The 10,330-nt window shown below is 44.2% G+C and overlaps 1 pseudogene; it reads right to left on the bottom strand.

Moving 5' to 3' along the window:
* Nucleotides 1-255: 255 nt before the first annotated feature.
* LOC100773855 lies at nucleotides 256-8,884 on the bottom strand (annotated as a pseudogene).
* Between the last annotated feature and the right edge of the window lie 1,446 nt (nucleotides 8,885-10,330).

Genomic DNA, 10,330 nt, shown 5'->3' with positions numbered 1-10,330 from the left:
GAGAGAGAGACAGAGACAGAGACACAGACACAGAGACACACAGACAGGAATAAGGCTTTCTGGACTTGCAGGAGGCTCCAACTGAACACCAGCTGAGGCTGCATGAAGCCTAAACTGTTTTTTGTTTTTTTCCCTTCGAAATGAAGGTAAATGTATTGAAACTGGTTTTGGGACAGGTAAGAGGACAGCTAGTGTTTACCCACCAACAACTGTGGGAAGTAGCTAGCCCCTGGCTGGGTGGGAGCGGGTGTCAACTTACACTCTCTGAGGCCCAACTTTTTTCTTTTCCTTCTGTTTCGTGTGGACCACATCCAGGTTCCGGTCCTTCCACACGCTTTTGCTAAGCTTGATGGGCCATGAGCCCATGTGTTTCCCATTTACCTCACCCGTGGCAGGCACATAGTTACTCACTCAGGGCCTTGAAGCTGACAAAGCCATAGCTCTTGGTTTTACCTGTCCTCTTTTCTTGGATCACCTTAGCCTTAAGGAAGGATGGGAAATGACTGAAGGCACAGGCCAAGATGACATCATTCACCTCATTGCTCCCTCCTCAACCCCTGTCTCTCCCCTCCACCCCCAGATCCGGAAGTCATTGGCATACCACTCTAGTAAGCTGGTGTCCCCCCAGCTTCTCCCTTTGAAGGCAGCGGTTCACTTCCTCTGGCTTGCCTTTCTTCTTGTCCTTACCCAGCAGCTCTGGGACCCCTAGGGCTATAAGGCTAAGAGGTGGTTAAGGCTTAGGGGGGTGGGCTTGTGAATTCAGGGGCTCCAGAATTCGAAGTGGAGGCAGTAGGCCATGTTACACCTCCAGTGGGAGGGGCATGGGCTCAGGCTCAGGCAAGGGCATGGCTATGGCCAGCCGGAGGCTGGGACCAATGACTGCAGAGACAGTTGGGACCACTTCTGTTCCCACAGCTCAGGTGCTGTGGCCACTACTGTCTCCTTCAGGCCTAACCCAAGGTCTAGGCCCAGTTCTCCAGAAGCCGCTGGCTCTTCCAGGGGAAGTCTCAGAGCAGCCATAGAACTCAGGGGTGGTCCATGGGCCTGAGCCATGGACGAATGCTTGATGCCGGATAGGGGCCCTCTAAGGGGTCCACAGCTGCTCGCCTCAGGAATGTGGCTTCTCAAACCTCAGGGCTGTCCAGGTCACTGTGATCTGTGTGGCCAAAGTCAACTGGACCCACAAAAGGAGGGCCTCCCACCAAGGGAGGAACTACTCTGGCTGCAGCAGCTGCCTCCAGGGTCTGTTGGACTTGTTGGTACGTGTTTGGTGGCAATAATTGGGCAGATCACGGGAGTAGATGGGACCTGCATGGCCTCTACCATGGGCACCTCAGGCACAGCAGTTGGGATTCCGTTACCGGAGCTCCCTGCTTAAACAGGGTCACCTCAGCCTCTATTTCTTTCAGGCAGACACCAGGCCCCGGAACCACAGGCCCTTTCACCACAGGAGTCTAGAGCCACCCTGCTCCAACCATCGCTTCTCGGAGACCCTGCTGAGGGTTCTGTGGTCAGTAGAGCCAGGGTAGAGCCCCTGGCTCCTTCCTAAACCTCATCTTGACCTCTCTAACTCATGGACACTTAATATTTGTAAGTGTCTTTTACAAAGGTATAAAATGAAGAGCAAAGCCTTTTGAGTGATTTGGTTTAAGGCCTGGCACATGTAACTAAATAAGTGATATCTGTGTAAACTCTAACTCTGATTGCACCTTAATGTGGTCCTCACTGACCTCCCAATGACCATTTCGGACCGCAGGTGTCCTAGTTTACTTCTTGTTGCTGTGCTAACATACTGACTCAAACCAGCCTGGATTAGAAAGGGGTTTGTTGGGTTTGCAGGTTACACACAGTCCGTCTTTGAAAGATGCTGCCGCAGAAACTCTAACCTTAACTCTAACCCTAACCCTAACTCTAACCTTAAACTTAACCCTAACTCTAACCCTAACCCTAACCCTAACCCTAACCCTAACCCTAACCCTAACCCTAACCCTAACCAGTGACAGAGCCAGGAACTGAAGCAGAGACTATGGAGGAATGCTGCTTACTGGCTCCATTTACATGGCTTGCTCAGGCTGTGCTTCCTTGTATAACCCAGGACCACTTACCTAGGTGTGGCATCTTCTTCAGTTTACATCAATCATTAATCAAGAAATGCCCTACAGCGTTCACAAGCCAAGCCAATAGAGGCAATTGCTCAACTGAGGGTCCCTCTTCCCTGGTGACTCAAAGTTTGTGTCAAATTGACACACATAGCAGAACATGGCTTGACATTTGGTTTTTACCTAATCATGAGATGTTTCTCCTGGCTTATGGATGTCATGTCCTTCAATGGTGAATCTTGTTTCTCTGTCTTCTCCAGGCATCTAGGCAAAACACTTATACAGTCATGTTCTGGAACAATCAAGTATTAATCATAATTAGATGACATAATGACATTACTCCTAGAGAACACTGCAAGCCGGGTAAAATTGTTCTACCCAGATTATATCTCTGTGTCTGCCACTACACAGACATATTAATCTGTCAACATTGTCTGACCCCCCCTTCTCCCCCAAGGTTCCCCAAGACTTGGGATTGGCAGCTGGTTGTCTGAGTCATGTTGCTCTCTCCTCCTCCAGGTCAGATGCTGCTGCATCAGTCTAATGCATGGTGACCTTCCGAGCCACTGTGCAGGGGCTCAGGAAGACAAAGGCAAACTTGGTTTTGGGAATGAGCTTGTTGAAGGTGACTGTTCCCGGGAAAGGGTGCCCTTATTCTATAGGTTTCTGCCACCATGAAGAACAGAGAGGAGCAGGATGCCCAGGAGAAGGGAAGAAGTAGGAGAAGGGTGTGGAACATGGTGGCAGCCATATTGTGGGATCTGGGGAGTGGAAGATGGAAAAGATGGCCGGATGATGTAAGTCAGCAGTCACGTGACCCCCATGAACTTCTTATCTCTGGAGGAAAACTGTTAAAAATGCAATACAGAGACTCACCTGACAATGAGGGAGCCTAGTGGGACTGACCTAGGCACTCTTCGAGTATGTTATAGTTGTGTAGTTTGATCCTTTTGTGGGGCTTAAAGCCTGATCCTAATTGGTCTTATCAATGAAAACCCAGAGTCAGATATTGAGGTAAATACTGAAAGATCAGAGATGTAGAAGAGCAGTCATAGGCATTTCTTACCTCTTCGAATCCTCAGACCAGAAAGATGAGATCCTGTGTATTCCCCACCTTATCACTTTCTCTCTCTGTCCCATGTTGTCACTTCCTGTCTCCTCTCTGTACAGACCTCCAGACCTCTGTGGTTAACTAGTGGCTAGCCCTGCCCTCTGATCTCCAGGCCAGCTTTATTTGTCAGAACACAAACAAAATATCACATTTCCCCCTTTTGGTCTAAATAAAAAGCAAAGGTTTTAACTAACAGAAAAACTATATACAAAAAGTACAATATCTATGTACAAATATATACAGACAATAATTACATTAACAATGTCTAGTCCATTAACATTTGACAAATTCAGGGAAAATACTTCATTATCCCTGCTTCACAGGAAAGTCTGTCAGATATGCTAGGCCTGTAGGCTAGAGCTGGATGTCCCAATGTTACAGAGGAACTTTGGGTGACTGTTCAGGCAGCTTGAGGTCCCTGTCATTAGGTATCATTTTGCCCTTCTGGGGTCTTTGATGGAGTTAAAGACTAGATGGTTATGGTTTTCCTTAGTTAAGATAAAAGGTAAATTAGATACAAAACTTCAGACTCACAAAGATAAGATAAAATGATAAAATATTTTCTTTAATTCTGCCAAATACAAATGGATTTGATATTATAACCATAATTCTTACTTGATAACTGTTTTTGTTGTATATAATTTTACTATGTTAAAGTCAAAAACTTCCTTTTTGGAAGTGTTCTTAACCACTGAGCCATCTCACCAGTCTTAAAGATTTATTTATTTATTTATTTATTTATTTATACAGTATTTTGTCTTCATGCATGCCTGACTGACAGAAGAGGATATCAGATCTCACTATAGATGGTTGTGAGCCACTATGTGAGTGCTGGGAATTGAACTCAGGACCTCTAGAAAACAAAAAAAAAATGCTGTGGAATAATCCTCTTGTATACTATAAAGATTTGTTTCAAATAGGTTTAATAAAATGCTGATTGGCGGTAGTCAGGCAAGAGGTACAGGTGGGTTGACTAAACTAAGGATGATGGGAAGGAGAAGGGTAGATGGTTGGTTCAACATTTATAAGTAATAGGCCTCTGTGGTAATTTGGGATGTGACTGCCAGGTATTTGGGAACAAACAGCTCCAAGACAGGAAACTTCGGCCTACAGTGGGGGAAGGAGCTGTCCCTGACTCCTTTACAGGCCTTTGGGACCCTGATCCTTCATACTGGGTCACCTTGTCCAGCCTTAATACATAGGGGGGTACTTAGTTGTACTGCAAACTTGATATCCCATGTTTTGTTGATACTCATGGGTGACCTACTCTTTCCTAAACAGAAATAGAGGAGGAATGGATTAAAGGGTGGGAAGAGAGGAGTTAAGGGGGGGGCGACTTGGAGGAGATAAGGAAAGGAAAACTTTGGTCAGGGTATAAAATTAAAAAAAAGAATTGCTTCAAAGAAACAAAAAAATGCATCTGTGGGAGTTTTATTTGGCATTCTTGCCTTGGTTGAAATTTTAACTAATATCTGCACAGATTCTACTGCCATCCCTTGGTATCCACAAAGAAATGGATTCAAGAGCCCTGAAAATACCAAAATATGCAGATGCTTATGCTCCTTGTAGAAAATACTTAGTATTTGCATACAGCCTACATGCACCCTCCCAATATTCTAAACTGTCTTCTAATACTATGTAAATGTTATGCAAATAAGTTCATACTATAGTATTTAGAGAACATCAAGCAAAATGCACAGAGACAAGTGTTAATTTTTTTTTTTTAAGCTGAGCTTGGTTGACAGCACAGATATGGAACCTGTAGGTATGGAGGGATGACTTTATCTTCTTTGGAACTGATTAAGGGAGAAAGTATTCACGAGGCACCTCTGCTGTGTGCATGGTATCCTGTGATCCCAAGGTCATCAGCTCTGCTAGCTCTTGCTGTCATTCTCAAGTGAGGGTAGACAGGCAAATGCTCAGAGTCTGAATGTGAGGGGATCCACCTTCTAGAGTGTTGCTGGTGGTTTTCTCATCCTACCAGGTCCCACCATTACTTCTCAGCCCCAAATAAACACACAGACGCTATGTTAATATTAAACTGTTGGCCAATGACTAGGGCTTCTTATTGGCTAGCTCTGTCTTAATTATTAACCCATTTCTATAAATCTATGTATTTCTATGTGGTCTTAGCTTACTGGAGAATGCCAGGACCTGTTACTTCTTTGTGGTCTACATGGAGACTGTTGTGGCAGGCTCTCTCTGCCTATCTTTCCTAGAATTCTCCTAGTCTACCTATTTTCCTGCCTCATTGGCCAAACAGTGTTTTATTTATCAAACAATAAGAGAAACATATATACAGAAGGACATCCCCATCACTAGAGCATCTCTCTGTGCTCCAGTTAACATGGTATTCCCTGTGCTTCCTTCCCATTGGTCATCTACTATGGCAGTCTGGATATGCGATCCTCCCACCCATAGGCTCATTTGTTTATTTGATTTTTAGGTGTCAGTGTTGTTTGAAGAGATTATGGACCCTTTGGGACTTGTGGCCTTAAAAGCAGACCTGGGACACTGGAGGTGGGCCTTGAATGTTATATTATTCTCTAGTTCCATCCCAGAGTTCTCTGCTTCTTGATCCACAAAGAAGTGGACTGCCTCCAGTCTCTGCTTATAATGCCATGAACTCTGCCCTGCCTTCTCTGCCATGGTAGATTAAAATTGTGAGGCAGCAGAAACTTTTGCTAAGTTTTTACAGATATTTTGTCACAGTGACAAGATGAGAAACTTACATATCCACCTAAGGGTCAGCATCTTGCTGTGGACCTCCTCTAGGTTGTGTGGGTTTGGGTGCTTGGGCAGTGCAGAGGGGTCCCTCCAACTCAGAGTGAACTTTCTGGCAGATCACTTCCATTCTGCTCCACTGAGCCCACAGTGTGCTGTGCTAGAGGGACAGACAAGCATCAGCTGTCAGGGGCATTTCATTCCAGGTTATCAGATGGGCTCTATTTTTGGGCCCGTCCATCACTTCATCTTACACTGTGGAACCCAGAGTCCCTCATGTGCTCAGATCCCAGCTGTCACTGTAGTACATTTTCAACAATGCTTAGTGTGTACCCAAAATCCAGGGGAGAAAAGGAGACATTTGGAGCTGGTAACATTGAAATGGAGGTGATGAGCTTTGTGATTGGGATCTGCAAAGACTTCTACCAAGTGACACAAATGGTCAGCATTTGTAGAGAGTCCTTGGGATATTTTAGGTCTAATTCAGGACAGTAATGGGAAAGGGATAGAGGGATAAAGGTCAGCTCAGGTATTAGGCTTAACGGAAAGTCAGAATCATGTATGTGGAAGCAAAGTTCTCAGACCACAGTGTCCTCACACTATCAGGCATGCTGGGAAGGGGAAAAGCAGATGCCTGAAGCCTGAGCAAGGGCTGGGCTGGGGTTCTGGGGCAGTGGAGTTGCCTTATAGGTAGGAAAATAACAGTGTCAGCTAGTGTGGGGGTCATCAGCACATGTGACCCCTGAGGCACTGATATGGTTCTAGATGTGTCTCCTGGAAACTCTGCCTACCCACTGTACTATGAGGACACCAGTTTTCCAAGGAAACAAGTGGCTCACCCCTGTTGGGAGGATGCCATTTACGTTGGTTCTGAACACAATTTCTCCTAGCTACTACTTTTAAGATCTGAGTGATCATGTTAGACATTCCACTCACTTCCAGACCACCTTTTCTGTCCATAGCGGGACCATTGGGTTTTTGTTGTCCATGGCAAACTGTCACAGAGTGGCTGTTACTTTCTGTTGACTGAACACACTACCTTTCTATGTTTGGTGATGCTGTAAGGGCTGATCATATCCCCACGACAGTCTGCAGCAGTTCGTTAGTGATACACAATAAGGGAATATCAGAGAGATGTTGCCGAGGGGTGAGAGCTCTTCCTATGAAAGCAAGAGGACCTGAGTTCAAATCCTCAGCACCTATGCAAAAGCCAGACCTGGTCACATGTACCTATAACCCCAGCATTTGGGGCTGGAGACAGATAGATCCCTGGGACTCAGTGACAGTTTTAGCCAAAATTGTGAGCTTCAGGATCAGTGAGAGACCTTGTCTCACAGGAAGAAAAAAGTGGATAGCAATAGAAGATGCACACTATCCTCTTCTGGCTTCTGCATGCACACGTACTAGTGTGTACATCTGCAGAAACATGCACACACACACACCCTGACACACCACACTCACAAGAACCTCCAGAAGATTTTGATATGCCCTGCTGTAGAAGGAGGCAGTACCCTGATTCTGAATTACAGTGCTCCAGTGAGCCAATATCACCAGCAGTGAAGTGGAGGGATATTCACTCACAGGGTGAGAAACGGTGTCTTGTTTAAAATCCTCTGGAGCTGCCTCAGGCAAGGTGACTTATGAATCACTGCAAAAGCCTAGCATCTTGCCATTCAACTTTCACTGCATTTTGTTTCTGAGATACAAGTGTAAATGGACAGGCCTCTAGCTTCCAAATGTGTGACATACAGGTGGCCCAGGCAGGGACTTCTTTCAAGATGTAGTGTCTCGAACTTAACTCTACCTTTCAAAAATCTTAAACATCATCCCCAAGTCTTTTTGTTTGTTTGTTTGTTTCTGCATCCCAACCAAAGTTTCCTCATCCTCTCCTTCCAGTTCCTCCTCACAACCTCCCCCTCATCTACACCTCTTTCTCTGTTTCTCTTCAAATATGGACGGGCCACGCATGAATATCAGCTAGCCATGATATATCAAGTTGTGGTGAGACTAGGTACCTCCTCTTCTATTAAGTCTGCATGAGACAATCTAGTAGGAGAAATAAATCCCAAGAGCAGGCAGGCAACAGAGTCAGAGACAGCCACTGCTTTCGCTGTTGGGAGTCTCATAAGAAGACCACATTACACAACTGTCACATATATGCAGAGGGCCTAGGTCAGTCCCATGCAGGCTCCCTAGTTGTTAGTTCAGTCTCTGTGAGCCCCGATGAGCCCACGTGAGTTGGCTCTTTGGGTTTTCTTGTGGTGTTCTTAACCCCCCTGGTTCTAACATGTTTTTTTGCTTGATCCCCGTGTGTTGGGGGCAGGTATAATTCTAGAACACCTGTAAAGTGACCAGTATAATCATCCCTGTCTCTCCTACATGGGTACCAAGACTCAGAGGAGAGTCTCTCCCAATCCATACACTCATGGCTGATGGAGCTTGCAGCTCATGCTCCTCTTTCCCGATTTCTAGGCACTGTGCTGTCTTGCCAGATGCAAATGATTAAAGAGCCAAGGGCCAAGCCACTTTATTTGCAAGTAACAAGGGATTCTAAAAATAGCCTCAGCACTGTTTCACTAATTTGAAAGAGTAAAGGAACTGAGTCAAACAGGACTGAAAAAAAAAAAAAAAAAAAACCGTGTGCAGTCTTGTATCAATTTCCACCTACTTTGGTAATAATAATGGATGCTGCATTTATACACTAATTAAAAAGACTTGAGATTTGGTACAAAATCAAAACGACACACCGACTTGGCTTCCAAATGAGATACTCATGGTAAACCAAGATTTTGCAAGACTTTTTAGATGAAAGAAATGAATGTTAAGTGTCAAAGGCTAGGAATGGTTGACTGTGATGATATCACAGAGCTGCTGGGCTGGGTGGGGAGAAGGTGTTGATGGATGTCTGTGACTTACCTGATGTCAGCTGGCTTTCCACCTGAGGGAGCATGGTGTTCTAAAGTGTTAGTTACAATAATGGTCTGAAAAAGCATCAACCTACAAATTTGATGAAGACTTATTTGTCAAAAAATATGACTTACAAAAGATAAAGGGAATGAGAGTGTAATAAGAACCAGTCACTTTTCCCAGCTTTGATATTTGTGAATATCATGCCATTTTAAAACATATTACACACATAAGTAAATATTTAGCAACCATCCATTCATCCATCCACCTACCCATCAATCCATCTATATTCAGTCTATCTTGGAAGAAGGTAGGGTGCTATAAGGGAAATTCCAACTTGTGTTACTCACTTGAGAATACATCTGTATATACCTCTGGCAGATAAAAATTGAACAGCTTGAGAGATGGAGATGTAGGGCAGTTAGTAGAGTGTTTGCTTAGCATGCAGTAAACCCTGCTCATGATAGTGAAGGCTTGTGATTCCAACACTAAGGAGGTAGAGGCAGGAGGATCAGAAGTGCAAGTTCATCTTTGGCTACATTGCAAATTTGAGGCCAGCCTGGGATTCATGGGACTCTGTCTAAACACATAGAAGCAATAAAAAATGAAGGAAGGAATGAAGATAGGAAAGAAGGAACGGAGGAAGGAAGGAAGGAAAGCACTGCATGGAGTCGCACAACTTCCAGGTTGAATGTTCTGTGATTATCTCAGAACACGGTTCTTTGTTTCAGATTCTTCAGACCAGAACATGCTTGGTACATCATATTTGGCTGATCCATTTCTATGCCTGCAATTTATGGGACTTCTTACTCTCCTCTAAGATATGACAATTAAGGAGAGGGTCTTGATTAGATCTAGGTGTTTAAAAAATACTTCATAGATGAAAATTTATGCTGTTTAATTTTAACATTTTGAAAGATTCTGTTTCATAAAGAACCACTTTCCAAGTCCTAATTCATGGACAACACTGAAATTCTGAGATAATGACATGTGCCATGTTCGCCTGCTTCATGCTGGGAACCAATGCTTGGAAATCAGGACGGCTGAGCCATGAGAGAGAACCACTATGTACCCTAAATAAGGGCACAACATCTCTTACTAAAAGGCAGAGAGAAGGTTATAATGTTGGGTTCATTTTATCTTGTTTTACACATAAGTCTAAAAAAATCTTCATTTATTATTGCAATTCATTTTCAGTATGGAACAGATTTAGAAGGATTAGGAAGTAGCTGGGCATGGCAGTGCTTGCTTACATTTCCAACACTTGGGAAGGTAAAGTTCAGGAGGATCAAGAGTTCAAGACCAGACCCAGCTGTGTAGGTGTGTGTCCTGGGCAGTATGAGTAAATGCTTAACAAAAAGAGGCTAGTAATTGCTTTAAGTGACCCCAGAAAATTTCCAGAAAATATATTTAGGTACAAATATAAACATTTAGAAGCAGTACCATAAGAAATTTGATAAACTAGAAGCATAAAACATTACAGAAATAG

This window comes from Cricetulus griseus, chromosome 3 (assembly GCF_003668045.3).
Source record: "Cricetulus griseus strain 17A/GY chromosome 3, alternate assembly CriGri-PICRH-1.0, whole genome shotgun sequence".
Lineage (NCBI taxonomy): Eukaryota > Metazoa > Chordata > Mammalia > Rodentia > Cricetidae > Cricetulus > Cricetulus griseus.
The sequence above is the reverse complement of the archived record's forward strand: the minus strand, read 5'-3'. Positions and strand labels throughout refer to the sequence as shown.